This window comes from Delphinapterus leucas, chromosome 17 (assembly GCF_059928025.1).
Source record: "Delphinapterus leucas isolate spDelLeu-1000000601 "Yukka" chromosome 17, BTC_Dleu_Yukka2, whole genome shotgun sequence".
Lineage (NCBI taxonomy): Eukaryota > Metazoa > Chordata > Mammalia > Artiodactyla > Monodontidae > Delphinapterus > Delphinapterus leucas.
Genome location: NC_143145.1, coordinates 48,188,838 through 48,216,714, shown reverse-complemented (window position 1 = coordinate 48,216,714; position 27,877 = coordinate 48,188,838). Strand labels below are relative to the sequence as shown.

Here is a 27,877-nt window from a genome sequence, read left to right as displayed (position 1 = left end):
TTTTAAACTACATACTGCAAGATGAAGTATTCTAAACTACATTCATTTTGTCCGTCTAAATGTGTTTCTTCCATTACCAGTTCTTACTTTTTTCCTCTGACGTACCTTTGCTTTTAATGTTTTTCTAGTATGTTTTAAGTACATTTAACTATATGGGAATGGAACTGTGTTTCCTCCTGAGAATTCTGATGACTCATTAGCTGGGTTGATTTCATACACTGCATTAATGTGCTTGTTATTACAAACTATAAGATAAAAGCATGTTTTCATTTTTATTTAAAAGTTCTTTCTAAATATATACACACATTCATATGCAGCACCTGCAAGCATTAGAATTGCTACACTTCGTATTTCATACATTTTCCTTTTTTCTGGTGTACCTGTTCTTTGTCTCATTTCATTCTATACCATTTATTTTTAATTAAGGATGCCTCTTTCTACTCTAGATGGCTGACTCTAAATTCTTCAACTTTTCAAAACCCACTGAACATTTACTAGTACACTGGGATCCATTCTTTGGAATGTTTCTAAAACAAGGCATGTTCTATGCACCAAACCAAATACGCATGCCACTGTCCCTGTACCTCCAAACCTGTTTCTGATTACTGATCAAAATTCCCCTGTTCTTCATTAAAGGCTGAGATTCTTTTTAAATGATTATTTATGGCTGCCTGGTCCACAGGGGCAGACTATGGATTTAATCGCCTACAGCACCAAATCTCTTTTAACATTTGGTCAACTGAGCATTAGGTACCTTGTTGGCTGGGGGGCAACACGTTCCTACTTAGTGTTTGGAGAAGGTAGCCTCAATCCAATATTCTTCATTTATTTCCAAGAACTATTAACGGTAATGAGCATTACGTCCACACATCAAGAAAAGATACAAAATAGAGTCACTGCTTCTCAGACTTCATTAAGCTCGGTATTGCTTTATTCAAGGGGCAGGTGTCTAATTTTACAATGTTCTGTAAAGACAGATGAAAACAAATACACTGTAATTAATAAAAAGTATTGCTTACCTCTTTAGTTGGTAGCCCCTATTCAGATACAGCTGTGAGTTTGAAAAGATACTTCTTGGGGTTACAGGAAGAGATAATTAAGTGTACTACAACAGAAAGCAATTCATTAAATGACAATGAATTTTATTTTCTCCTGATACAAGTAAAACAAGCAGGTGTCCACATTAATTTTGTATCTTCTTTTGTGACTGCAACATACCACAAAAGGTTTTCACTTAAATTTAACTTTTGTTACATGATTCATATTATATTGCTTGCTGTATGTGTTTAAATGCTTTAAGCTCTGCATCTACAATATAAAACTTAAAAAAAGCTTTTCCTCTTGGAAATGTCAGGGGTTTTTTTTCCCCCTAAATCCAGAGTATGTTTTCAAGGTCTCTTCTAAAATGATAACCTTCATATGAGTCACAGGAAGCTAAGAACATCTCTGCATTAGTCTGGCTTCAGTGAGGTTAAACGCAGCAACAGTATGCCTACAAAGAGATACGATAAGCAGTTATAATGGGTATCACTCAACACAGCACCAAATATCAATCAAAACTAACAAATGCCCTCCCCCACAAACGCTCTCAAGTTCAGTTCCTTGAATTTAATTATTATAGCAAATGGTAATATAACAAGAGTGTCTACTGTCAGGAAAAAAAAATGTTTAAAACAGATGTGAACCATACAAAGCATATGTAAAACACATGTGATCCACAGCGAGGTCACAGGACCCATTGACAGAACACATGTGGAGTACATGAACCACATATGGACACATGTTGCAAAATCACGTTTCTGTTCAATGCCAAGACTCGTATCGTATTCTAAAGAAATCAGGGGCTCTTAAATAAACTTTGTACTTCTTAAGGTAATTGGATACATTTTTGTTTAAAATCCCTTAGTGTAGGCAGACAAGGGTCCTCAAATCTAATACTGGACTTGAAAGTACTCAAATCCTGTTTTCCTATCCCAGGGTGATTCAGTTGATTATTCTCAGGGAATAAAGATTTCTTCCTTGCGCACAGCTAATTCTTTGAGGATGCCATAGCGTATAATGAAACCTAAGCAAACAGAGCCTAAGTGTGTGAAGTAGGAGCAACTGTGGTTTGAATGGGCTTTTTCTTTCCTAAAACACTCAAACTAGCAAGGCATTGCTGCCTTATCTTGTGTATCTGGAATAGAATTAAAATCTTCTATACTTACAAAAAATCATCAGCATAAAGATCCCAGAATAACATTTATTTTATCTTATAATTTGGGGGAATAAAATATTAACCATATAATTTAAAGTGAATATGAAAAGTCTCATATATACATGGAAATAAGCACAAGTATATCATTTTCTAGTGTGAAAACAGTAACAGTGCCTTATGCATAGGCATTAATTTAATTAGACACAATATATTATTTCATTTGGTCCTCCTCACAGCCCTGAAGAAATGTAGTGCAACTAGAATGCAGTAAGGCAACTACATGGTATTTAAAAAGAACCTAAGAGAGTGGCATGAACATATATACACCACCAAATGTAAAACAGATAGCTAGTGGGAAGCAGCCGCATATCACAGGAAGATCAGCTCGGTGCTTTGTGACCACCTAGAGGGTGGGATAGGGAGGGTGGGAGGGAGATGCAAGATCCCCCATATATGGGGATATATGTATATGTATAGCTGATCCACTTTGTTATACAGCAGAAACTAACACACCACTGTAAAGCAATTATACTCCAATAAAGATGTTAAAAAAAAAAAGAACCTAAGATATAAGAACAAATGAGAGAAGTAAAAATTCTTCTCCCTGAGCTGTTAAACTGTGGCTTCCAACAAGTGATACACTTTTTTTGAGGTTCAGTTTTTAATAAAGAAACATGGGGATTATACAATTGCTAACTTAATATGTTTGTTGTAAATTACCCAACTATTATATGCAAAATCATATTGTAAATGCAAAGATATTATATGTATAGGTGTTAGCTATTTCCGCTGACAATTTACACATGAGAAACACTGAGATTCAGAAAGGTAAGCTGATTGTCACATGACTAATAATTAGTAGGCCTAAGATAAGAAAATAGATAGTTTTGCTTGAGTCCCCCATTCTCTTCCAAAAGGCAAAGCTAAGCAGAATATATTTCTCATTAACAGGACATTCATTCTACCTCTACCTCAATAGACAAGCATTGATATCACAGATAATCATTATTATAATAATGCCACATTCACATTTATCGCATTTTACATTTTCAATGTAAAGCATGGTCCAGTGAGCATTTGTCTCTTCCATTTCAGGGAAATCACCTCCTTTCTAAAGATTACTAAATTAAGGTTCTAAGAACACAGTAAATAGGTTGCTTGAATTCGTATGCTTGTTAAGAAACAACATTAAGAATCTAATTCAAGAGATGAAATTCAAAGTCCAGTAATTATTTTCCATTAAACTAAAATTTTAAATATATAATTGGCAGGCTCTCAATATTGTGTTTTTGTATAATTATATCCAAAACAATGTTTCTATTGATGCTGCTATTAAAAATGAGTGTATGATGGAAGAAAATCACGGCATTAGGAGGAGAAATTTTACCACTGAATGAAATGAAAGATTTTACTTTCTTACTGATTTTGGCAAAATGCAGTAGACTATCCAGTATGGCCTGAAAAGACAGAGCTCCAAGCTGCTTACTGATTTCAGATGTATCCGTTACCTATTGTTTATCGTTGGTTTTGAAAGTGTCATTGTATTATACCTTAAGACTTTAAAAATATGTTTCTTAGATACATTTTTTAGCTGTAATTTCTTTGTTAGCATGACTTTCCCCTTTAAACCTGGCTCACTGCCATCCACACTTCAAGACAGAATTCTGATATCACTTCTGTGAACCCTTCCTGGAGGATCCTAGACAGAATTGTTTCCATCTTTCCATTGTACTTGCTGCATTGTGTTACAGTCGATTGTTTACATGTCTATGTTTTATCTCTGCTAGTCTGAAAATTCCTCAAGAGTGGAGTCATTATTTTTATTAACTTTGTATCCACAGTGCTTTGTAAAGCTATTTAAAATGGCAATTCTGAGGAAGTAGAAAATACGTGAATGAATGAATGAATGATATATTGCTGCTTTTCCTTTTTGGAATTAGTTGACTTAGAGGCTTACACACTCAGTTCAGGTGCAATGTCTTGGCCAGCCACATACCGTACTAAACTATTTCCACCCTAAAAGAAAATATTATAATTCAAATAGCCACTGGATTTTTGTTCATTCCTATTAAATTGTCTGTTTATGAAACATCCCTTCAAATAATCAGCGAGGTAGTGTGCCTCTTCTTTTAGATGATTCTCTATTACACGTATTATAATTTTTCGTGAGACACTCCCCCTGACACTAGAAAGAATCTTTATGTCAGACTAACATAGAGAATTGTAGACAATATCACTACACTGGGTCTGGAATTACTTTTCTGGATTTTGACACTAGATTACACACACACTTTTATCATACGGTGCATCTCCATTGGAAGTACAGAAAATAGGGGTAATCTTTTGTCATTCCAATTTGCCACCAGCCATTGACATTTCTCTATTAGAGATGTGGAGCTGAAAATGTGAGTCTCACCCCTTTTTGTCTTATCTTAATGAGCCACGAGGAATGAGAATCACTCAATATTTTGGCTGTACACTCTCTACCATGTGCAAGGCAGACACGGTGTCAGCCAGCCCTCCAAAGGGTATGCAGATCTTGCATGCTTTCACATTTGATCAATACAAATCTGACAGTCTGCTACTTAGTTTCTTCCAAGGCTCTCACACATGAAAACAGGAGTAAGGTTTTCAACTCAATCAAAACTGATTGTTCTATTCCTCTCTTCCCATCTAATCCTCTACCCATCTATGCACATCCACGAGACACAAATATGACAAATATGTTTTAAAACCCTTTCTTGTATGTAAGGTGAGGTCCAAACTACTTTTGTACACAGACATGGTTTGTTCAATCTAGACTCTTACCTATCTCATCATGGCTACCTTTAACCACTTTTTTTCTGCCCCTTCTTATTCACCTTTATTCTCCAGCCACATGAAGTTCTTACAGCTTTTGAAACGTGATATCTACGTGATTTGCCTGACTTGTCCTATCTCTACCTCTGCTTGTAAAAATCCTTACTGATCCTTCAAAAATCAACTGAAATATCATAGAATATCTTCCTTTTCGTGCTTTCACAGGACCTTTTACTACTCCTCTGGAAGAAATTGTCACTTTGTAATAAAATTATTTGCTTATGTACCCTATTTTGCACAAGATGGGTGAATTTATGAAGGTAATATCATATGCGTATTTCCTATCCCTCTACATTCACCCACTGGTTAAAATAGTATATGGTAAGAGCTTGAAAGATTAAAAGAAGCAATGGAGGGGAGGGAGTAGCTGATCTTATTTCAAAAGGAGCCATTAATGCACACATCTCAAAATAGGCTTTGAAATCAAATATAGAATTTGTCCTTCTTAAGCTTTAGGGATTCTTTTTTAGATAAGGATGCACCTGAAGACAAGGAATATACTGTGGATTCTGAATGTCTGTTTCCATCTTATAGAGCACTTGCTTACAGAGCATCTTATAGAGCAGTTTCCCCTTATAGAGGGGTTTTAGGTACCCTGGTTACTGCAACAGTTAATGATTCTTAACTTCTATTTTTATTATGACGTGATCAGCTCCCAATATTAGACCAACTACTAAAGCCAATAATACTTGTATTTATCATTTTTCTTTGTGTTCTTTATTATCAAAGCTGATTTATCACTGAATTTTGGTTTCCTTATGCAATCAGGAGGGTGGACCCCATGAACACATCTTGGGATGATATCAGCCAAATGTAGCATAACATGCAGTCACATCACGTATCTAATAAAAAAAGAAAAATCAGGGGCTTCCCTGGTGGCGCAGTGGTTGAGAGTCCGCCTGCCGATACAGGGGACACGGGTTCGTGCCCTGGTCCGTGAAGACCCCACATGCCGCGGAGCGGCTGGGCCCGTGAGCCATGGCTGCTGAGCCTGCGCGTCCAGAGCCTGTGCTCCACAACGGGAGACGCCACAACAGTGAGAGGCCCGTGTACCACCAAAAAAAAAAAAAAAAAAAAGAGAAAAATCAATACTGAGCACGTGAAATATACAAGTTGCCCTGGAAAAGAGTAACTCTCGGAACAACTGTGAGATCTTAATTAGTATAAGGAAATCTTGAAGAACACTTATGAATAGTTAAAGCTTTATTTGTGTTATGGTTTTCTAATGATGTGGATGCAAAATACAGTGTGAATGTGAAACAGTTTTGATCTCTGAGGACCTCGCAAAGATAGGACTATCCTCCTAAAGAGACAGAATAGCGTGTAGTCTCCATACTGCGTGTTACATCTCAAGAGAACTTTCCAATGTGCCCAAAATAACACATGCATACATACACACACACACAAACACACACACACACACTCACTTGGACATTCCCTTTATTTCTGAAAGTCACTTTGAGGTTTTAGTTTAAGCCAAATAGGCTAAGTGCACTTCTTAAAATCTCAAAAGCGCAGAGGAGAAGTGACCTTTAGTCCCTGGAAGGATGAATGAATTTATGTTTCAGAGACAATTTTGCTTAGGGAGCAGGGCTGAGAAAGGGCATAACAGGGATGGAGGAAGAACAGGTAAGTGGCAACTCCGTGTACCTCTATGTAGACCAGGTGGCACGTCACCTTTGTCACAGTTTTGTCGTTGGTAGAAGGAGCACTCTCCTCTATTTAGAATTATCAACCCTGAGAATAACAGGAGAATAGAAAATATCACCGTCAAAAAGTCTTTTCTCCAAGTCTTCCCAGCAAGAAGCTGGGGGATAATGATTTTCATACAAGTCCTATAGGTGTTACAGAATTAAATCTTCTTTCAATGTGTCATTCTTTCTCTTATGGTGACTAACTGGCCTCTTTCTTGACTGAAAACAAATACTATTTATGGCCCTTCCATTACTAACAGAAATATTTTTAAATTACAAATACAGCTCTACTAATGGTCTGTTGAAGGCCATGCCACATGCCAGTATAATAAAATTTCCATTTTAAGTCAAATAAGACTTGTTGGAATGTGAGAAAGTTGTATTTCTCATGATGGCACACAAACCAATTTATTATTAGTCATCACATGCTACAGAACGAGGATCATGGAAGAAAATGATTTATTATAGGGGTAATATATTTGCTTTTACTTTTTTCTTCTTGTTAGCTTTTCTGATGGCGCCCCTTACCAAGGGGCATCTAAAAATGTCTTTTCACTACTGAGAGTAGTACTATTCTTATTTATTTATTAACAATTTTACAAAGTTAAGTGAACATGGGAAAGTATTGTTTTAAAGCAATTTGTGACAGAAACCTCTGTGCTTACACTATTCAATAAGCTTAATCCATTTGGTTTATCTCTCTCAAAAGAAAATGCATGTCTTTGGGTATTTGGAAACTGTGTCCAGAAATTTCCTTGTGTTTAATTTTTTGTATTTTCTTTTAAAACTATCTATAAAACTTATGTGATTTAATTTCACTGGAATTTATTTGTGAAGAAATACCAGACTTCTTAAAACAAACCTGAACTCCCTTTTCTCCAACACACACACACACACACACACACACACACACAATTGATAATATAAACTTTTTGATTTTGAAATCTACTCTGTTATAAATCAAAGTACACTGAATAGTGCACAGAGTGAAGTAGGTCAGAAAGAGAAAAACAAATACCGTATGCTAACATATATATGGAATCTAAAAAAAAAAAAAGGTTCTGAAAAACCTAGGGGCAGGACAGGAAGAAGATGCAGACGTAGAGAATGGACTTGAGGACGCGGGGAGGGGGAAGGGTAAGCTGGGACGAAGTGAGAGAGTGGCATGACATACATGCACTACAAAATGTAAAATAGATAGCTAGTGGGAAGCAGCCGCATAGCACAGGGAGATCAGCTAGGCGCTTTGTGACCACCTAGAGGGGTGGGATAGGGAGTGTGGGAGGGAGAAGCAAGAAGGAGGGGATATGGGGATATAAATATACGCATAGCTGATCCACTTTGTTATGCAGCAGAAACTAATACAACAATGTAAAGCAATTGTACTCCAATAAAGATGTTAAAAAAAACCCAAAAAACTACATGTGCATTTAATTGTGCCTCAAATGTGAGACTTGTCCCCCCCGCCACCTAAGCCTGCTGCCCTATATTGTGAGATACATAAACAAAAGAGTTAAATCACTTAGACTATATCTGGCCTTGTATCTATTTTGTTGCACAACACATTCCTAAAACCAGGAAACACTAGCTTGTGAAAACACCGTTTGTTGTAGTATTGTTGCCTTTTAATAACCTCGGCAGTCTTCAAAGGATTTTCATTGGCTCAAAAATTAAAATTGATTCACTTGGCTAAAGTCTGTTCTCTTGGAACACACTGGAGTGTTACTGATGCCTGTGTGTATATCTAAACCTTTATAATGTAAGAGGATGAGCACGTAGCAACAGAAGTTTTATCTTGATATCATTTGATGCTACCATGGTTTGTTCAAAAGCATTCTCATAAAAGAAGTTGCAAGAATTATTTTCAGGACCGTGTATGGAAATGAGGCACATAATTCTGACTACAGTAGTAGGAGTGGTGTGTTTAATTCCACCCACACACCCTTATTAACTGAAAGCATTATTTCCAAGCTGCAAGACTTCAAAATCCTGGTTCCAGTAGCTATGCTGTCTGCCAGTATCCCATAAAACTTTATTTCCCTAAGGTTTCCACAATATGACATATTTGGATCATGTTCAGTTCTTACCTTCCCCTGCGTACATTTGTTTCGTGTATTTTTATTGTTCTCTTAATTATCTGCGCATAGATATTAATTCCAGAATGTACAAATAGGCACCATTGTGATTTCCCCACCACACTTTATATGATAGCATCACTTATGAATGCTATTTACAAGTTTCCAGGCAGACGTGGGGTTGATCTAAATTTGTGGGGCAACAGCATTCAGATATCTGTTTTCAATTTGTGTGCATGTTTCCCCCTGTTATTTTCCCTTTTTTATGACTGTATTAATTGTTAGCAGAAGTCTCTATGAAATGACTGAGCAATCCAACAATGGAATGTAGCAGGTCAGAAATTATTGTTTTGCTTCATCTGAGAAACGTGTCAATACAGCCTAATTCTTATGTCTTGGGGCATTTGTGTGGTGATTCGCCACTTAATTCTCAGCATGTGGGCACTAGCTGACCACCGGGACAGGAACTGTCCTAACATTGATGCTTTTATCGACCCATTTGACACGATACTTGCAGAAATGATGAATCAAAAACTAACCCATCACTAAGGGAAACAGGACATGCGGGAATTGGTATGTTGCACCTCACTGAGTCTTAAGGCATTAAGGCTAAGGATTAATCCAAAGAGGCCGTGAAGGGCATCAAAGCCATACCCTAGCCTCATGCCTCCGTGAGTTAGCAGCAGAATGGACAGCAAAGGGCCCTGCGGTCTAATCCGGAGCATTGACTTACTATTTGCTCAGGTTTATTTCCATAAACTTCTTTTGACACACAATGCGATACTTCTTTCATTGAAAAAGAGAACTTTAAAAAAGTATCAATAAAATTACTAACCACTTAAGAATATGGTTTCAAAGGATGTGAATAAAAGCCATAATTTTTAAAGCCTGTAACTCTGAGGAATCTAGGCTGAAAGACCCTGCCACGGTGACAGTGAGACCAACACTGAGGCTTTGAATGTAGTCCATTAAAGGAGATGGCATGGGTCTTCAGACTGAGATAAAGTGTAACGTGAACTAGTCGATCAAGAAATAACATGACGAGGAAGTGCCTCGGAACCCTTCCTAGTGCAATATAATTGCTACTGTCACCTCTGCAAACAGGTCAGGTGAATATACAACTTTCCACTGATCTAGAAAATGGATGGAATATTCAGTTTCTCTCTTTCTCTCTCTCTCGCCCTGTCTCTCTCTCTCTCTCTCTCTCTGTCTCTCTCTCTCTTTTACATGTTACCAATTGTTTTCAATCCTGATGGCATTTTAGAAACATCCAAGAAACTTTTAAAAATACTAATGCCTAGACTCATCCAGAGAAATTGAGGCAGTCTCTAGAGGTGTGGTTGAGGCATGGGTATTTTTAAAACTCCCCATGGGACACCAATGAGTATCCAAACTTGAGGGAATTTTGGAGTTCTAATCAATAGCTTAGGCAGTGTCAACAGCAGCGTGACATACATGAGTATGTTATGTGTCTATGAACGAATTCCCAGAGTAGATTACAAGCTCCCCCCAAATCATTTGTTCCGTAGTAACATTAAACAGTCACTGCAAACTGCTTAGTAACTGTTTGGGGTTTTTATTTTGCCTTCTTTCGTTTTCCTTTTCTTCTCGACCAAATCAGAGGGAAAATCCCTTATACTTTCTAAAAACAAGAAAAAACCAGATTGATTGACAATACTACACTTATGTGTACATTTATTTATAGGGAAATGTTTCTGCATTATGCTACTAAGTGACAAATGATTGTCCACTCGGGTCAATCTTTTTTCCTTCATAGAATACAACTCTCAGCATCCATCTAGAGAGTCAACTGCTATCTTCATTCACTGTTAAAATAAAGAGTCCTTCTTTTTCTTCCCTCTGTCCATACAGGCTAACAGCTGGCTACATTTACTTAGTACAAAAGATGAAAATATAGTAATATAGCCAGAGCAATAAATGATGGCTGCTAATCTTTGGCCTCATGCACACTCCCACAAATGTTCACTCAGAAAGTGTTTAAGAAATGTTTCCTGAGTGCCATCAGGTGCATAAGAGAAGATCACGTTGGATTCCCTGGAGCTGCTCCATAAATTTATACTCTGAGTCATTTTGCATTTGTGGAAAGCAGATGGTAAGAAGGGATCAGACTTGCAAGAGATCTGTGAACGCCTAGGAGCATGAGAAAGAAAGGAGAACCTTCAAAACATGATGCAGATCTGATATCCATGGAAGGACAGAGGAAAGGATGGTAGAATGAATAAGAAGAGTCTCAGACTACATTGCAGTTCCAAGAAAGGTTTGGCAAAGCCAATGGGGCATCCTAGAGCCACACTCACCTGTTGGGGCAGTCTTGTATTCACAGGAATGGCCCGCTTTCTTGGCCACACCAGGCTCTGTCCTGTGCTCGTAACAGTAACTGGAGCCATCAGTCAATCATGATCCCTGTAATAGGAGATCTGAGTGTCATGTTTTTAAGGTTACCACAGTCCATCCCTGTGCTACATATATCCATTTCTCCATGATGCTTGGTGGCACAGCTCCACCATGGTTCCTATGGGCTTATCTTCCTAAAGAGAGCCTTAAAAGTGGAAGGTTAGTGAGATGAATAACAGTCCCTCTCTTTGCAAGTGGTCTCAGGGCTACAACTGGTACTCATCCTTGCCCTTTCTCCAGTACCAATTCTAAATACAACTGACCTGATAAAATGGACCAGAGGTCACCTGAATGTGCAGAAGTTGCACTACAGGAAAGGAACTTTGAAAACATGAGACTTGGAGCTTATGTAGGGTGGCTGGCACTTCTGATGTTCCTCCTCTCTGAGAGGTGGAGCAACTGAGAGAGAGAGAGAAAGAGATGAGAGACTTGGACTGTACAGCGTAAACAAGTCCCCTTTATGCTGCTTCTAACTGTAATCAAATGGCTTTGCTCTGGGGGAGATAAGAAAGTAGATTCCAGATTTATTACATTAGAATGCAAGCAAATGGCACTTGAGCAATGCATAATCTGTGATTTCCAAAGCCTGTTTACCATCCAATTATCCTTCCAGTGGTCCCCAACCTTTTTGGCACTAGGGACCGGTTTCGTGGAAGACCATTTTTCCACGGATGGGGGGCGGTTCAGGCAGTAATGCGAGTGATGGGGAGCGATGGGGAGATGGGGAGAGCAGATGAAGCTTTGCTCCTGCTGTGAGGCCTGGTTCCTAACAGGCTGCGGACCAATACCAGTCCATGGCCCGGGGGGTGGAGACCCTTGCTTTACACAGATTTCTAGTAATCTTTGCTTGGAAAGCTGTGACACTGCAGGAAAATGGAACTATTCACAAAGCCTTGTTTTGCACCATCACTTCATCTTGACAAGGTGACTCAAACTTTCATTTCTGAGGTTCTGAGCTCTTGTCAATTATACAGCTCTTAGGCCAAGTCTTCAGAGTATGTTTGGACACTATTACCATGGGTCCAGGGAGTATCAAGGGGTGTTCAAGTATGTCACCTGTGTTCCATATGGTTTCCTCCTTGACTGCATATTGTAAAAACAGCCCTAATCCCTCTTACTGATCAAGATTGATTACTCCTACCATTATGGTGACTTTTCTGTACACCTACTGATCATCCCAATTTTCCTGGAACTACTGGGGACATGGTGCCATATAAAGTATGCGCTCTGATTTAGTGCATACACTACATCTGGAAGGACAGCATTCTGTCCATTGAGAGTTTGCCTCCAAGGTGGTGATTTATCCATGTCTTTAGAAAGCCATTCTAAAGCCAGAAATTGTGTTTCCAAGTCAATGGGTCATGATTTATCCAGTCTTAAGCTCCAGACCCCTTCATCAACACCATTAAAATCCAATTCCAGGGTTGCTTCCTTGACTCCTTCTTGTACTCACCAGCTATTTTTGCAGTTTCTCCAATATGTAATCTCTTTTCTCTTTTATCAGACCTCGTACATCCTTAGCCAAGTTATGCTGCGGTTTAAACTAGTCCTCAGCTTGTGGGTCAGCAAAAGTGGTGCTGGAAGCTACTGAAAGGTCACAAACGCCAGAATCACTTACAACTTCAAGGATATTTCCCTCCACAAGTTTATTTCCCCGCGTCTTAAACGGGGAAATATTTAGTTAGTGGGTAATCATCTTGTGTTTGGAACTGTCTATGCCCCAAAACTACTCAGAATGATGTACTTTTCACCAGCACAGGGGATAGTGAATCAATCTCAAATCCTCATTTTACCACCAGTTTTCTTGAACTATTCTATTTTCCATTTACATTAGTGTGGGTTCTCCAAGATGCTGAAGTCAAAATGGGATTAGAGATGAAAGCGGGATGGAGGGGCAGCAGAAGAAAGGGGAAAGAATCTTCAGCTTATGCTATAAATATCAATCTTGTGTAAGAAAATGGTGATTGGAATGAGGGTTATTGTAGGACACGTCACAGATTACAGTACAATTGGAAGAATGCTGGGGTTGGGTAGCTGAGTGCTCTCAAGACAAAGCTGTGCCTTGGAAGAGCCCTGCTTTTCACTGAAATGGGTCCACCTTAGGACTTCCTCTGTGCTCGGTCATTGGCTAGGAGCAGGACATGGAATACATGGTCTCAGTGTTACTGCAGTGGTGAATCCACAGGGGCAGCAACTAGTATCATTGGACAGTTATGTTCCTCAGAGCATGAGATCTGACTGGTCTATTTTCATAAACACCTCTACATGTAAGTCTAAGTAAATTGTATTCAGGTAGGTCCCTGTTACCAAAACCAAAGAAGGAAATTCAAAAGGTGCCAAGTAGACCCTAATATTGATTTATACAGGAGAACTCCATGGGAAATCAACTTACCTCTTGCACTGAGAAGAATCAACACCATCTCTTGGTGAGACTTCTGGGATCACACTTAAAAAAGAGAGAGAAAGAGAAGAATTTCACTTGACACATATTGGGTTCAAGGTACTGGTGGGAATCTGAAAAATATTGAAAATGTCCAGAAGAGTTGGGAAAGTAGAATGCAAGCTGGATAGACAATTTAGGAAAAGTAATTCTAATTTTTATCCTCTAGGTGCTTTAGTGGAATGCATAGTAGATATAAAGACACAGAAGGATGATGTAAATATAGTGTGTGTGTGTGTGTGTGTGTGTGTGTGTTTAAGGCATGATTTAGCATCACTAATTTAATCTCATGAATGCCAATAAATTAAAAGTTGAGATGCAGAAAGTGGCTTGAGAATACAAAAATAACACTATAGTTTGATTATTTTGTAGTTCCATGAATTGTTTATATGTGGAATCCTAAAATAAACTGTTTTCAAGATGCCCTCAGGCTACATCCCTCAATGAACATATTTTCAAAGAGAACAGATACAGAAGTATCACTTTTAAATTCTGATCTTGACAAAACATTGTGAGTAAACATAGGTAAAACATACCCAGTATTTCTGTTTTAAGACAGCAAATTCTCTTTATAAGACATGGACACACATATATGCAGATATACATTTATCTAGATCTCTCTCTATATATATAAGAAATTATGAAATAAAATTATACATTTGAAATAAGAGCATTAATTCATGAAAATCATGCCAAATACATGAATGCAAAGCTTTTCAAAACTTTTTCAGTCTTAGAGCAAATGTAAAATTCAAAAGTTTCAGGTATATAAATGAAAACAGCCAAGCTAAAAGGAAAAAAAAAAGAAGCCAGTTAAAAGTATCTTCTCAAACATTCTAGGGTGCCCCAGGATGAACCATTTAGAAAGCCAAGATCAGAGCAGATCTCTGAATGTAGATCAAGTTTTATCAAAGCCAACTACTTGGTCTGCAAGTGGAACAAAAGACATAGTTTAACAAATACAGAAATAATGAGGGTTTCAGATTTCTAACTGAGGCTCCAAAAGATATACTCCAGTCTAAAATATCAAAGCATAGGAGTTCACAACTGAAACTACTATTGCCACACAGAATTTCTGCATACCATAGGCAGAATTTATAAAAGCAAAAATTTCAGTCACTTCCTCTTTGTATTTCTCTAATGAGAAGAAAATATATGCTAGATCTAGCCTACAAGAAATTTGCAAATTTCAGTATTTATGTTGGTTGACCAAAGAAATCTGTTGATTCTATGGAAAATTAAACTCATTACTCTCCCACAGATTCTCAAGATGCTAAATTTCAAAATACTGGCACCAGTCACCAAAAGACCATATTTCAAGGTTGCAAATTTGAAGTTGTGTCTTGGGTGATGGTAATACGTTACAATGAAATATAAAAATGCATATAAATAATAAGGATAACTTAATTAATTATGCAAAACATTTTTTTTGAGATCTCAAAATAACTTCAATCACTGTCTTGTCCATCTGGTTCCGAGCATATGAAATGGAATCAGATCTATATCATCATGAATTCATGTGCTTGATCTTCTATTTGTTATCTAGGTGATTTAACTCATATAAATCTCAATTTCCACATATTAACATTGAGAATACTACTATTACTCACCTTGTAGTTAAGATGCAATAATAAAACTAAACTACAGTGGCTTATTGGATACCTTAAAAATGTAGTCAGTACTATATTGTTATTAATACCTTCACATTAAATATGTAACAATTTGAATGTTCAAATAATTATATAATTACTTCTTTATTAAATAAATATGCATTTTCAATATATTTCCATTATGTTGTCTTTTGATTGCTGAATTTTATTTTTTTAACAATTAAAGCAATAGTTGCCCAGATTGGTTCCAGATGGTGGAGTAGAAGGACATGCACTCACTCCCTCTTGCAAGAGCACCAAAATCACAACTAAATGCTGAACAGTCATCGACAGGAAGACACTGTAACTCACCAAAAAAGATACCCCACATCCAAAGACAAAGGAGAAGCTGCAGTGAGACGGTAGGATGGGCGCAATGACAATAAAATCAAATGCCATAACTGCTGGGTGAGTGACTCAAAAACTAGAGAACAATTATACCACAGAAGTCAACCCACTGGAATGAGGGTTCTGAGCCCCATGTGAGGCTTCCCAAACTGGGGGTCTGGCAATGGGAGGAGGAGTTCCCAGAAAATCAGACTTTGAAGTCTAGAGGGATTTGATTGCAGACTTCGACAGGACTGAGAGAAACAGAGACTCCACTCTTGGAGGGCACACACAAAGTAGTGTGTGCATCAGGACCCAGGGGGAAGGAGTAGTGACCCTATAGGAGACTGAACCAGACCTACTTGCTAGTGTTGGAGGGTTTCCTGCAGAGGCAGGGGTTGGCTGTGGCTCACCACGGGGACAAGGACACTGACAGTAGAAGTTCTGGGAAATATTCCTTGGCATGAGCCCTCCCGGAGTCCACCATTAGCCCAACCAAAGAGCGTGTAGCCTCCAGTGCTAGGTCATCCGAAGCCAAAAACCCAACAGGGAGGGAACTCAGCCCGATCCAACAACAGACAAGCAGATTAAAGTTTTACTGAGCCCTGCCCATCAGAGGAACAACCAGCTATACCCACCACCAGTCTCTCACAACAGGAAGCTTCCACAAGCCTCTTAGACAGCCTTATCCACCAGAGGGCAGACAGCAGAAGCAAGAAGAACTACAATCTTTCAGCCTGTGGAACGAAAACCATACTCACAGAAAGACAGACAAAATGAAAAGGCAGAGGACTAAGTACCAGATGAAGGAACAAAATGAAACCCGAGAAAAACAACTAAATGAAGTGGAGATAGGCAAATTCCACAAAAAGATTTCAGAATAACGATAGTGAAGATGATCCAGGACCTCATAAAGAATGGAGGCAAAGATCAAGAAGATGCAAGAAATGTTGAAAAAAGACCTAGAAGAATTAAAGAACAAACACCTAGAAGAATTAAAGAACAAAAAAACAGAGATGGACAATACAATAAATGAAATGAAAAATACACTAGAAGGAATCAATAGCAGAATAACTGAGTCAGAGGCAAGGATAAGTGACCTGGAACACAGAATGGTGGAATTCACGGCAATGGAACAGAATAAAGAAAAAAGAATGAAAAGAAATTAAGACAGCCTAAGAGACCACTGGGACATTAAACATACCGACATTCTCATTATAGGGGTCCCAGAAGGAGAACAGAGAGAAAGGACCCGAGAAAATATTTGAAGAGATTATAGTCGAAAAATACCCTAACATGGGAAAGGAAATAACTACCCAAATACAGGAAGTGAAGAGAGTCCCAGGCAGGATAAACCCAAGGAGAAACATGCTGAGACACATAGTAATCAAACTGACAAAAATTAAAGACAAAGGAAAGTTATTAAAAGTAACAAGAGAAAAACAACAAATAACATACAAGGGAACTCCCATAAGGTTAACAGCTGATTTCTCAGCAGAGACTCTAGAATCCAGAAGGGAATGGCATGATATATTTAAAGTGATGAAAGGGCAGAACCTACAACCAAGATCACTCTACCAGCAAGCATCTCATTCAGATTCGATGATGGAGAAATCAAAAGCTTTACACACAAGCAAAAGCTAAGAGAATTCAGCACCACCAAACCAGCCCTACAACAAATGCTAAAGGAACTTCTCTAAGTGGGAAACACACAGAAAAAAAGGACCTACAAAAGCAAACCAAAAACAATTAAGAAAATGGTAATAGGAACATACATATCAATAATTACCTTAAATGTGAATGGATTAAATGCTCCAACCAAAAGACACAGGCTCACTGAATGGATACAAAAAGAAGACCCATATATATGCTGTCTACAAGAGACCCATTTAAGACCTAAGGACACATACAGACTGAAAGTGAGGGATGGAGAAAGATATTTCATGCAAATGGAAATCAAAAGAAACCTGGAGTAGCAATACTCATATCAGACAAAATAGACTTTAAAATAAAGAATGTTACAAGAGATAAGGAAGGACACTATGTAATGGTCAAGGGATCAATCCAAGAAGAAGATATTACAATTATAAATATATATGCACCTAACATAGAAGCAGGTCAATACATAAGGCAAATGCTAACAGCCATAAAAGAGGAAATCGACAGTAACACAATAATAGTGGGTGACTTTAACACTTCACTTACAGGAATGGACAGATCATCCAGACAGAAAATTAATAAAGAAACACAAGCTTTAAATGACACAATAGATCAGAAAGATTTAATTGATATTTATAGGACATTCCATCCCAAAACAGCAGATTAATCTTTCTTCTCAAGTGTACATGGAACATTCTCCAGGATAGATTACATCTTGGGTCACAAATCAAGCCTCAGTAAATTTGAGAAAATTGCAATCATATCAAGCATCTTTTCTGATCAAAACACTATGAGATTAGAAATAAATAACGGGGAAAAATGTAAAAAAACACAAACACTTGGAGGCTAAACAATATGTTACTAAATAACCAAGAAATAACTGAAAAAATCAAAGAGGAAATCAAAAAATACCTAGACACAAATCACAACAAAAACATGATGATCTAAAACCTAGAGGATGCAGCAAAAACAGTTCTAAGAGGGAAGTTTGTAGCAATACAATCCTACCTCAAGGAACAAGAAAAATCTCAAATAAAAAACCTAAACTTATATCAAAAGGAACTGCAGAAATAAATGCAATAGAAACAGAGAAAACAATAGCAAAGATAATAAAACAAAAAGCTGGTTCTTTGAGAGGACAAACAAAATTGATAAACCTTTAGCCAGACGCATCAAGAAAAAGAGGGAGAGGACCCAAATCAATGAAATTAGAAATGAAAAAGGAGAAGTTACAATGGACACTGCAGAAATACAAAACATCATAAGAGACTACTACAAGCAATTTTATGCCAAGGACAACCTGGAAGAAATGGACAAATTCTTAGAAAGGTATAACCTTCCAAGACTGAACCAGGAAGAAATAGAAAATATGAACAGACCAATCACAAGTGCTGAAATTGAAACTGCGACTAAAAATCTTCCAACAAACCAAAGTCCACGACCAGATGGCTTCACAGGTGAATTCTACCAAACATTTAGAGAAGAGCTAACACCTATATTTCTCAAACTCTTCCAAAAAATTGCAGAGGAAGAAGCACTCCCAAACTCATTCTACGAGGCCACCATCACCCTGATACCAAAACCAGACAAACATACTACAGAAAAAGAAAATTACAGACCAATATCACTGATGAACATAGATGCAAAAATCCTCAACAATATACTAGCAAACAGAATCAAACAACACATTAAAGGGATCGTACACCATGATCAAGTGGGAGTGGGATTTATCCAAGGGATACAAGGATTATTCAGAATATGCAAATCAACCAATGTGATATACCGTGTTAACAAGTTGAAGAACAAAAACCATATGATCATCTCAATAGATGCAGAAAAAGCTTTTGACAAAATTCAACACCAATTTATGATGAAAAACTCTCTGGAAAGTGGGCATAGAGGGAACCTACCTCAACATAATAAAGGCCATATATAACAAACCCACAGCAAACATCATTCTCAATGGTGAAAAACTGAAAACATTTCCTCTAAGATCAGGAACAAGACAAGGATGACCACTCTTGCCACTATTATTCAATATAGTTTTGGAAGTCCTAGCCAGAGCCATCAGAGAAGAAAAACAAATAAAAGGAATACAAATTTGGCAAGAAGTAAAAATGTCACTGTTAGCAGGTGACATGATACTATACATAGATAATCCTAAAGATGCCACCAGAAAACTAATAGAGCTAATCAATGAATTTGGTAAAGTAGCAGGATACAAAATTAATGCACAGAAATCTCTTGTATTCCTGCACACTAACAATGAAAGAACAAAAAGAGAAATTAAGGAGCAATTCCATTCACTATTGCAACAAAAAGAATAAAATACCTAGGAATAAACCTACCTAAGAAGGTAAAAGACCTGTGCTCAGAAAACTATAAGACACTGATGAAAGAAATCAACGATGACACAAACAGATGGAGAGATATACCATGTTCTTGGATTGGAAGAATCAATATTGTGAAAATGACTATACTACCCAAAGCAATCTACAGATTCAATGCAAGCCCTATCAAATTACCATTGGCAGTTTTCAAAGAGCTAGAACAATAAATCTTAAAATTTGTATGGAGACACAAAAGACCCCGAATAGCCAAAGCAATCTTGAGGGAAAAAACGGAGCTGGAGGAATCAGGCTGGCTGACTTCAGACTATACTACAAAGCTACAGTAATCAAGACAGTATGGTACTGGCACAAGAACATAAATATAGATCAGTGGAACAGGATAGAAAGCCAAGAGATAAACCCACGCACGTATGGTCAACTAATCTATGACAAAGGAGGCAAGGATATACAATGGAGAAAAGACAGTCTCTTCAATAAGTGGTGCTGGGATAACTGAACAGCAGCTACATGTAAAAGAATGAAATTAGAACACTCCCTAACACCGTACACAAAAATAAATGGAAAATGGTTAAAAGACCTAAATGTAAGACTGGATACTATAAAACTCTTAGAGGAAAACATAGGCAGAGCACTCTTTGACTAAATCACAGCAAGATCTTTTTTGTCCTACCTCGTAGAGTAATGGAAATTAAAACAAAAAATAAACAAATGGAACCTAATGAAACTTAAAAGCTTTTGCACAGCAAAGGAAACCATAATCAAGACCAAAAGACAACCCTCAGAATGGGAGAAAATATTTGCAAATGAAGCAACTGACAAAGGATTAATCTCCAAAATTTACAAGCAGCTCATGCAGCTCAATAACAGAAAAACAAACAACCCAATCCAAAAATGGGCAGAAGACCTAAATAGACATTTCTGCAAAGAAGACATACTGATGGCCAAGAGGCACATGAAAAGCTGCTCAACATCACTAATTATTAGAGAAATGCAGATCAAGACTACAATGAGGACTCACCGCACACCAGTCAGAATGGCCATCATAAAAAAATCTACAAACAATAAATGCTGGAGAGGGTGTGGAGAAAAGGGAACCCTTGTACACTGTTAATGGGAATGTAAGTTGATACAGCCACTATGGAAAACAGTATGGAGATTCCTTAAAAAACTAAAAATAGAGCTATCATATGACCCAGCAATCCCACTACTGGGTGCTTACCTAGAGAAAACTATAATTCAAAAAGACACATGCACCCCAATGTTCCTGGCAGCACGGTTTACAATAGCCAGGTCACGGAAGCAACGTAAATGCCCATCAACAGATGAATGGATAAAGAAGATGTGGTACAATGGAATATTACTAGTCATAAAAAGCAACGAAATTGGGTCATTTGTAGGCATGTGGATGGACCTAGAGACTGTCATACAGAGTGAAGTAAGCCAGAGAAAGAAAAACAAATATTGAATATTAACACATATATGTGGAATCTAGAAAATAGTACAGATGAACCAGTTTGCAAGGCAGAAATAGAGCCATATATGTAGAGAATAAATGTATGGACACCAAGGAGGGTGGATGGGATGAATTGGGGGACTGGGATTGACATATATACACTAGTATGTATAAAATAGATAAATAATTAAAACCTGCTGTATAAAAAAATAAAATTCAAATATTCAAATTAAAAAAAAAGATGAAGAAATCCTTTAAAATAAATAAATAAAGCAATAGTTGCCCAATATTAATGTGAGTAAGAGCTTGTAAAAACATGGATTTTGCATCTGTGAACCTGCATTTTAATGAAGCACCACAGATAATTTTATATAGGTTCATTTTGGACAATACTGACATAATGATTTCTAGGAATAATTTACATGTAGTGCTATAAGTGGTGTTCAATTTCAAATGAAAAGCTTTTTGGATTTTGCAATAAAATAAATCTGTTAAGGAAAGAATGTTTGTATCCCCTCCGAATTCATATGTTGAAGCACTAACCTCCAACATGATGGTATTAAATGGTAGGGTCTCTGGAAGGTAATTAGCTCTATATGAAGTCATAAGGATGGAGCCCCCATGATAGGATTAATGCTCTTCCAAAAATTGGACAGGCATCAGAGCTTCCACAGTGTGAGGACACACTGTGAGAATTTGGTTATCTGTAAGCCAGGAAGATGGTCATCACGAGAACCCAACCATACTGGCACCATGATCTCAGACTTTCAGCCTCAAGAAGTGTGAGAAATTAAATTCATGTTTTTTAAGTCTCCTAGGATGTAGTATTTTGTTATGACAACAAACTGAATAATACAAACCCAAATCATCCCAAGCATTTGTTTGACTTAAAACATGCCCTCACAATGAGATATTACTTCACACTTGTCCCAACAGCTAATCATCAAAAAGTCTACAAACAACAAATGTTGGTGAGGATGTGGAGAAAAGGGAACCCTCCTACACTGTTGGTGGGAATGTAAACTGGTGCAGCCACTATGGAAAACAGTATGGAGGTCCATAAAAAACTAAAAATGGAAGTACCATATGATCCAGCAATTCCACTGCTGGATATATATCTGAAGAAAAAAAAATACTAATTCAAAAAGATAATGCATCCCAAAGTTCACGGCAGCATTATTTACAATAGTTAAGATATGAAAGCAAAATAAGTGTCCATCAACTGATGAATGGATAAAGAAGATGTGGTGTATGTATAAAATGGAATACTACTCAGTCATGAAAACAGAATGTAATTCTGCCATTTGCAACAATGTTAATGGACCTAGAGGGTATTATGCTTAGTAAAATAAATCAGACAGAGAAAGACAAATACTGTATGTTGACACTTATATGTGGACTCTAAAAAATAAAACAAATGAATATGTATAAAACAAAATAGAAACATATTCACAGATATAGATAAACTAGTAGATACCAGTGGGGAGAAGGAAGGAGGGAGGGGAAAGATAAAGGTATGGATTTAAGAGCTACAAACTACTACATATAAAGTAAATATGCATCAAGGATATATTGTACAGCACAGGAAAATATAGCTATTATTTTGTAATAACTTTAAATGGAGTATAATCTATAAAATATTGAATCTCTATGTTGTATACCTGAAATTAATGTAATCATCTATACTTAAAAAATAATAAAAAAGGATGTGACAATATATAAAATATGAAATACTTATGACAGAATAATATAAAATGTATACTCATTTCTGACATATTAATTTGGTTTATCTGTCTCCATATCTTTACTGCATGTTTGTGTTTTTTTTTTTTTTTTTTTTTTTTGCGGTATGCGGGCCTCTCACTTCTGTGGTCTCTCCCGTTGCGGAGCACAGGCTCTGGACGCACAGGCCCAGCGGCCACGGCTCACGGGCCTAGCCGCTCCACGGCATGTGGGATCTTCCTGGACCGTGGCAGTAACCCATGTCCCCTGCATCGGCAGGCGGACTCTCAACCACTGCGCCACCAGGGAAGCCCTACCCTAAGTTTTTATCACAAATTGCTAATGAAAATAAAGCTGTTAGTGGAGTTTCAACATGCATAGGTAAATGAGAACCCAGAACTCCCCTTTCGCATGCCCCATTCTCCTCCTTCTAACTCCCTATGTGAACCCACTTTGTGCCAAGACCAAGATGTGCCCCAATAAGAACCAAGCTGATTTCCTCACACTGACTGGGGCTATTGCTCACTTAGAAGACTTGATGCTTAATTTTGATAAGCAACTAGAAGACCATGGAGACAACCTATAAAAATGATTTGTCTTGGAAGAAAATACTAAAAACAGTTAATGTGCTGTTCCACATGTCTAACGTCCTGGGATTAAAGCACAGGCACCAAGATCACCAAGTGTACAAGGCAACAATGAGCTAAAAGTTAAAAAAAACAAGCATCATACTGTTATTGTATTCATTTTCCCCCAAGGCACTCTCTGAGAAACACCACAACCTCTAAGGGAATTGAGAACAGCTTCCTTGTGGGGTAGGTTATATAATAGATATGCATCTTTTTCCAAGCAGTTAAATCATATCCAGCTATCAGCACACCTTACTTCAGGTGATTGTAATGTATGAGATTAAATGTTCCTACCTGATTGGAAACCTTCTTGTCCCCAATTCATTGGCTATACTGGATTTTTTTTCTTGGGTCAGACCTTCAGACTTCTACCAGAAATCATTCCTTTGGGGAAACCAGGCCTTCCCAGAAACTCAGGAAACTGAAATGGAGACAGCAAGAGAGAAGGAAATTATTTGGACATATAGACCGCAATTGTTTGCTTTTAAGTAAACGTCCAAGCAAACATCTTCTAAATGGTATAATAACTTTAGGGAAATTCACGGTTTATAAGTTTGGGTACTCATAAACTGAACATATTATGATAAGAGTACAGGTTGCATTTTGTGTCTTCAACTCAAGCAAAGACTTCAGAAAAGGCCCAGTTATCCTTTGTTCATTAAGACACAAAGAGAGGGCAAAAAGGGCAAGTTTCGAAGTCTTTTTCTTTACAATTTACTTCCTTTCTTCAGTCTTCAACAAGATCTTCAGGAAATTAACTTTACTAAAGTTAATTATTCATAAAATAAACATAGGAACCTGCAGAAGACTATTTCACAGAGACCTGTAATGTACAATATCCATTGCATACATGCACCATGAGCTTGTCTTTTCTAGCACTGGCATACACAAAACTCTGTGTGTGTGTGTGTGTGTATGCATGTGTGTGTGTGCACACATGTGTGTCTTTTTTTGTAATGGAGCCATAGGGAGAAAATAAATCTATTGGCTGCAATTCAGTGATGTAGAAAGGTTTAAGGGTAAAGGAGAAGGTTACATCAAGTGAAACAATAAAGTCATGAGGTTGTGGTTCCATAATAATAACAATAGCAGTCTTCTGTAACCAAGGGAGCAGGCTCCTCAAATTATAGTCACACCTGTTAGACCATCTGCCCATAAATTTCACACTATCATTAATGGAAAACAAATGGCACTGTCTCTCCTTCCCTTTATCCATTGGCCATCCTCATATAAACTCTTTTTCTCTTCAAGGTCATGCTCTTTCCTATCTGTTTAAAAATATTAGGATTTAGGAGGAGTGATACGTAATGTGCCGTGCCTTGGTACTTGTACCAGTGACGGCTCTGTAAGGAGCACTGGATTGTTAGGACGCTATCAATTGAATTCCCCTAGAAGCAGAACCTGAGGAAATAATTTGAATGCAAACTGTTCATCTGGGAGGTGCTTCCAGAAAACTCAGAAGTGGAGTGGGAATTGAGAATGGAGACATGGAACGAAGCCAACAGAGGTGCGTTACCGAATAAATTACTCCTGCAGGGAACTGCTGCCAGTACTTCAGGGGAGTTCTGTGAAACTCTACAGAACATGTCTCAGAGTTATCCCAAGAATCGGTGAGAAACTTGAAGTACTTACCTTCCAGCCCCTCTGTCCGTGGTTGAAAGCTACACCCAGATACATTAACTCCTGTATACTTCTGGCCTGCCCTAAGGTGGATAATTGCAGGTGGCAGAATGATTCTATCAGCATATACTGGAATGATGAGTGCTGGGGAGAGATGAGTGGAGCATTGAAACCATCTAATACACTCGGGGCAGGAGATATTAATTATTGGCTTGAAAGTCCAAATGGATAACCTTAAATTCCTGGGTTTATGGTTTTACTTTGAGGTATTTAAGCATGATGTATGAGTAAAAATTTCCTCTGTTAAATCAAGTTTAAGGTCCTAAATCCCTAATCTTCTGGAAAACTGTGGGTATCTTTTAACAGATTTTTGAAAAGTAACATGATTATGATTTCAAATTGACCATTCATTCATTCATTCACTCATTCAACAAACATTTATTGAACACCTAAAGTATGTCATGGGTTAAAATAGGCACCAGTGTTACTGTTACTAAAATCATTATCGTGCCACCTAGAATTCAATGTATTGTGACACTCAAATAAGAAAATCCATAGTTACCGTAAAAGATATTACAGAGTGCTATAGGAAGACACGGTAAGACCTTAATTCATGCTGTGGACAGTAGTATATGGGCGATATCAGTAGGGTTACTTGTAGAAGGCAATTGAAATGGATATGTAACATGAAGGAAGGGTGAATTTTTGAGGAAAAGAGAAGATAAATTCATGGTTGCCAGAAAATGAATGGTTAAGGATCAGTCCAGAAAGGAGTTGCATTCATAATCAGTGTAAGAAATGCTCACTGGGGCTTACCTGGTGGCGCAGTGGTTGAGAGTCCGCCTGCCGATGCAGGGGACACGAGTTCGTGTCCCGGTCAGGGAAGATCCCACATGCCGCGGAGCGGCTAGGCCCCGTGAGCCATGGACACTGAGCCTGCGCGTCCGGAGCCTGTGCTCCGCAACGGGAGAGGCCACAACACTGAGAGGCCCGCGTACCGCAAAAAAAAAAAGAAAACAAGACGATGGAGAGGGTGGTAGAGGACAGATCATGCATGGTCCATGTTTGTATGGTAAGTGCTATGGTCTAGTCTTTGTGTTATCCAGATTCATACGTTGAAATCTTAATTTCCGTAGCTGATAGTATTAGTAGGTGGGGCCTTTGGGAAGTGATTATGGTATTAGTGCTCTTATAAAAGAGACCCCACAGAGCTCCCTAAGCTCTTCTGCCATGTGAGGATACAATGAGAAGTCTGTGACTCAGAAGAGGGCCCTCATCTGACCATACTGGCACCCTATTCTTGAACTTGCAGCCTCCAGAACCGTGAGAAAAAAATTCCTGTTGTTTATGAGCCACCCAACCTGCAGTATAATCTTACAGCGGCCCAAAAGGACAAAGAGAGTTTGGATGTGAGATTTTACTCCAAGAAAGATGGGAATCCATTGAAAGATTTTACCTGGTAACTTAGAAGAGAGAAAAGTTTCATAACACAATCAGGTATTTTTGTAAGAAAAATTTGTTTCTTTTTCAGGAAGATCACTCTGGAAATACTGTGACTAGATTTTTGGAGAAGGGTGATGGCAGGCCCGGATATAGAAAGATGAGTTAGTAGTCCATTAATATAAGTCAAACAAGGAAGTGGATATAAAAAGTGTGAATTTGTGGCTGAGAGTTCTTTTCTTTTAGTACTTGAAAAATGTTATGTCAATGCTTCTGACTCCATAGTTTTAGACAAGAAATATGCTGTCATTGGAATTGGTGTTTCTCAATAAGTGATGCATTGTTTCTGCCTGTCCACTTTCGAGATTTTTTTTTTGTCTCTACTTTTCAGAAGTTTAATTATGACGCGTCTTGGCAAGGATACCTTTGTGTTTTTCCTCTTTGGATTTGCTCAGATTCTTGAATTTGTGCTATGTCTTCTAAAAAATTGGGACCTTTTTAGTCATTATTTCTTTGAATACTTTGTCAGTCCTACTTGCTCTCTTCTTTCATTCTGGAACTTTGATGATATGAATGTTAGTGCTTTTGTTACTGTTTACAGGTTCTTGAGATCCTGTTCTTTCTCCCATCTCTACCCCTCAGTCTATTTTTCTCTGTGCATTTGGGACATTGTATTGATCTCTTCTAAGTTCATGATTCTATGCTTTGCAATCTCCACTCTACTCTTGAGCAAAGTTTTTTGATTCTTGTATTTTTCAGTTCTACTGTTCTCATTTGTTTTTATTCTTATAACTTCTAGTTCATTCTTTACATTTTCTATTTTTCCCATTTCTGTCAAGGAACACATAATTGCTAATTGAAGCATTTATGTGACAGCTTGTTTAAAATCCTTGTCTGATAATTTCAATAGATGTTTTATCTCAGTGCTGGTGTAGGTTTATTGTCTTTTCTCATTTATTCTGTGATTTTCTGGTTCTTGGTGCCATGAGTATTTTTCAATTGTATTCTAAACATTGTGAGTTATTATATGACTCTGTATCCCATTTAATTTTATTATTACTTTTTAGAAGGAAGTCATCCTATTGGAGGTGTAGTATGAGGACTGGGGGGTTACGTACAGATTTCCATTGGGCCCTACTGTCAATACCCCAGCAAAAGTGGGCACTTACATTGTCTCACTGCAGACAGATCAAGTAGAAGTTCAGCTATCCTATTGGCCCTTCTGACACCCTCCCCCGAAAAGTGGGAACATTAATATCATTGTGTTGCCTTTTAGTAGGAGTGGAAGTTCATCTCCCCAGTAGATTTACTGACACCAGGGGAGGGGAGAAGTGAAGTGTTTGCTGT

The 27,877-nt window shown here is 37.8% G+C and overlaps 1 protein-coding gene and 1 long non-coding RNA gene across 4 annotated transcripts in view; one reads left to right on the top strand and one right to left on the bottom strand.

The window, feature by feature from the left end:
* The window catches only part of LOC149746965 (cAMP-dependent protein kinase inhibitor alpha-like), a 107,633-nt gene that overhangs the window by 66,554 nt on the left and 13,202 nt on the right, over positions 1-27,877 (top strand). The gene's annotated exons all lie outside the window — the stretch shown is intronic.
* On the bottom strand, positions 19-27,877 carry LOC149746966 (uncharacterized). 3 transcript variants are annotated; one of them, XR_016388380.1, is made up of 5 exons: positions 23,765-27,877; positions 13,633-13,686; positions 12,694-12,827; positions 11,144-11,249; positions 20-1,492 (listed from the first exon to the last, which is right to left on the bottom strand). It is a non-coding gene; the product is annotated as an uncharacterized LOC149746966 (long non-coding RNA). The 3 variants fall into 3 exon arrangements; XR_016388378.1 differs by having other exon boundaries at positions 19-1,492; positions 12,694-13,686; XR_016388379.1 differs by lacking the exon at positions 12,694-12,827.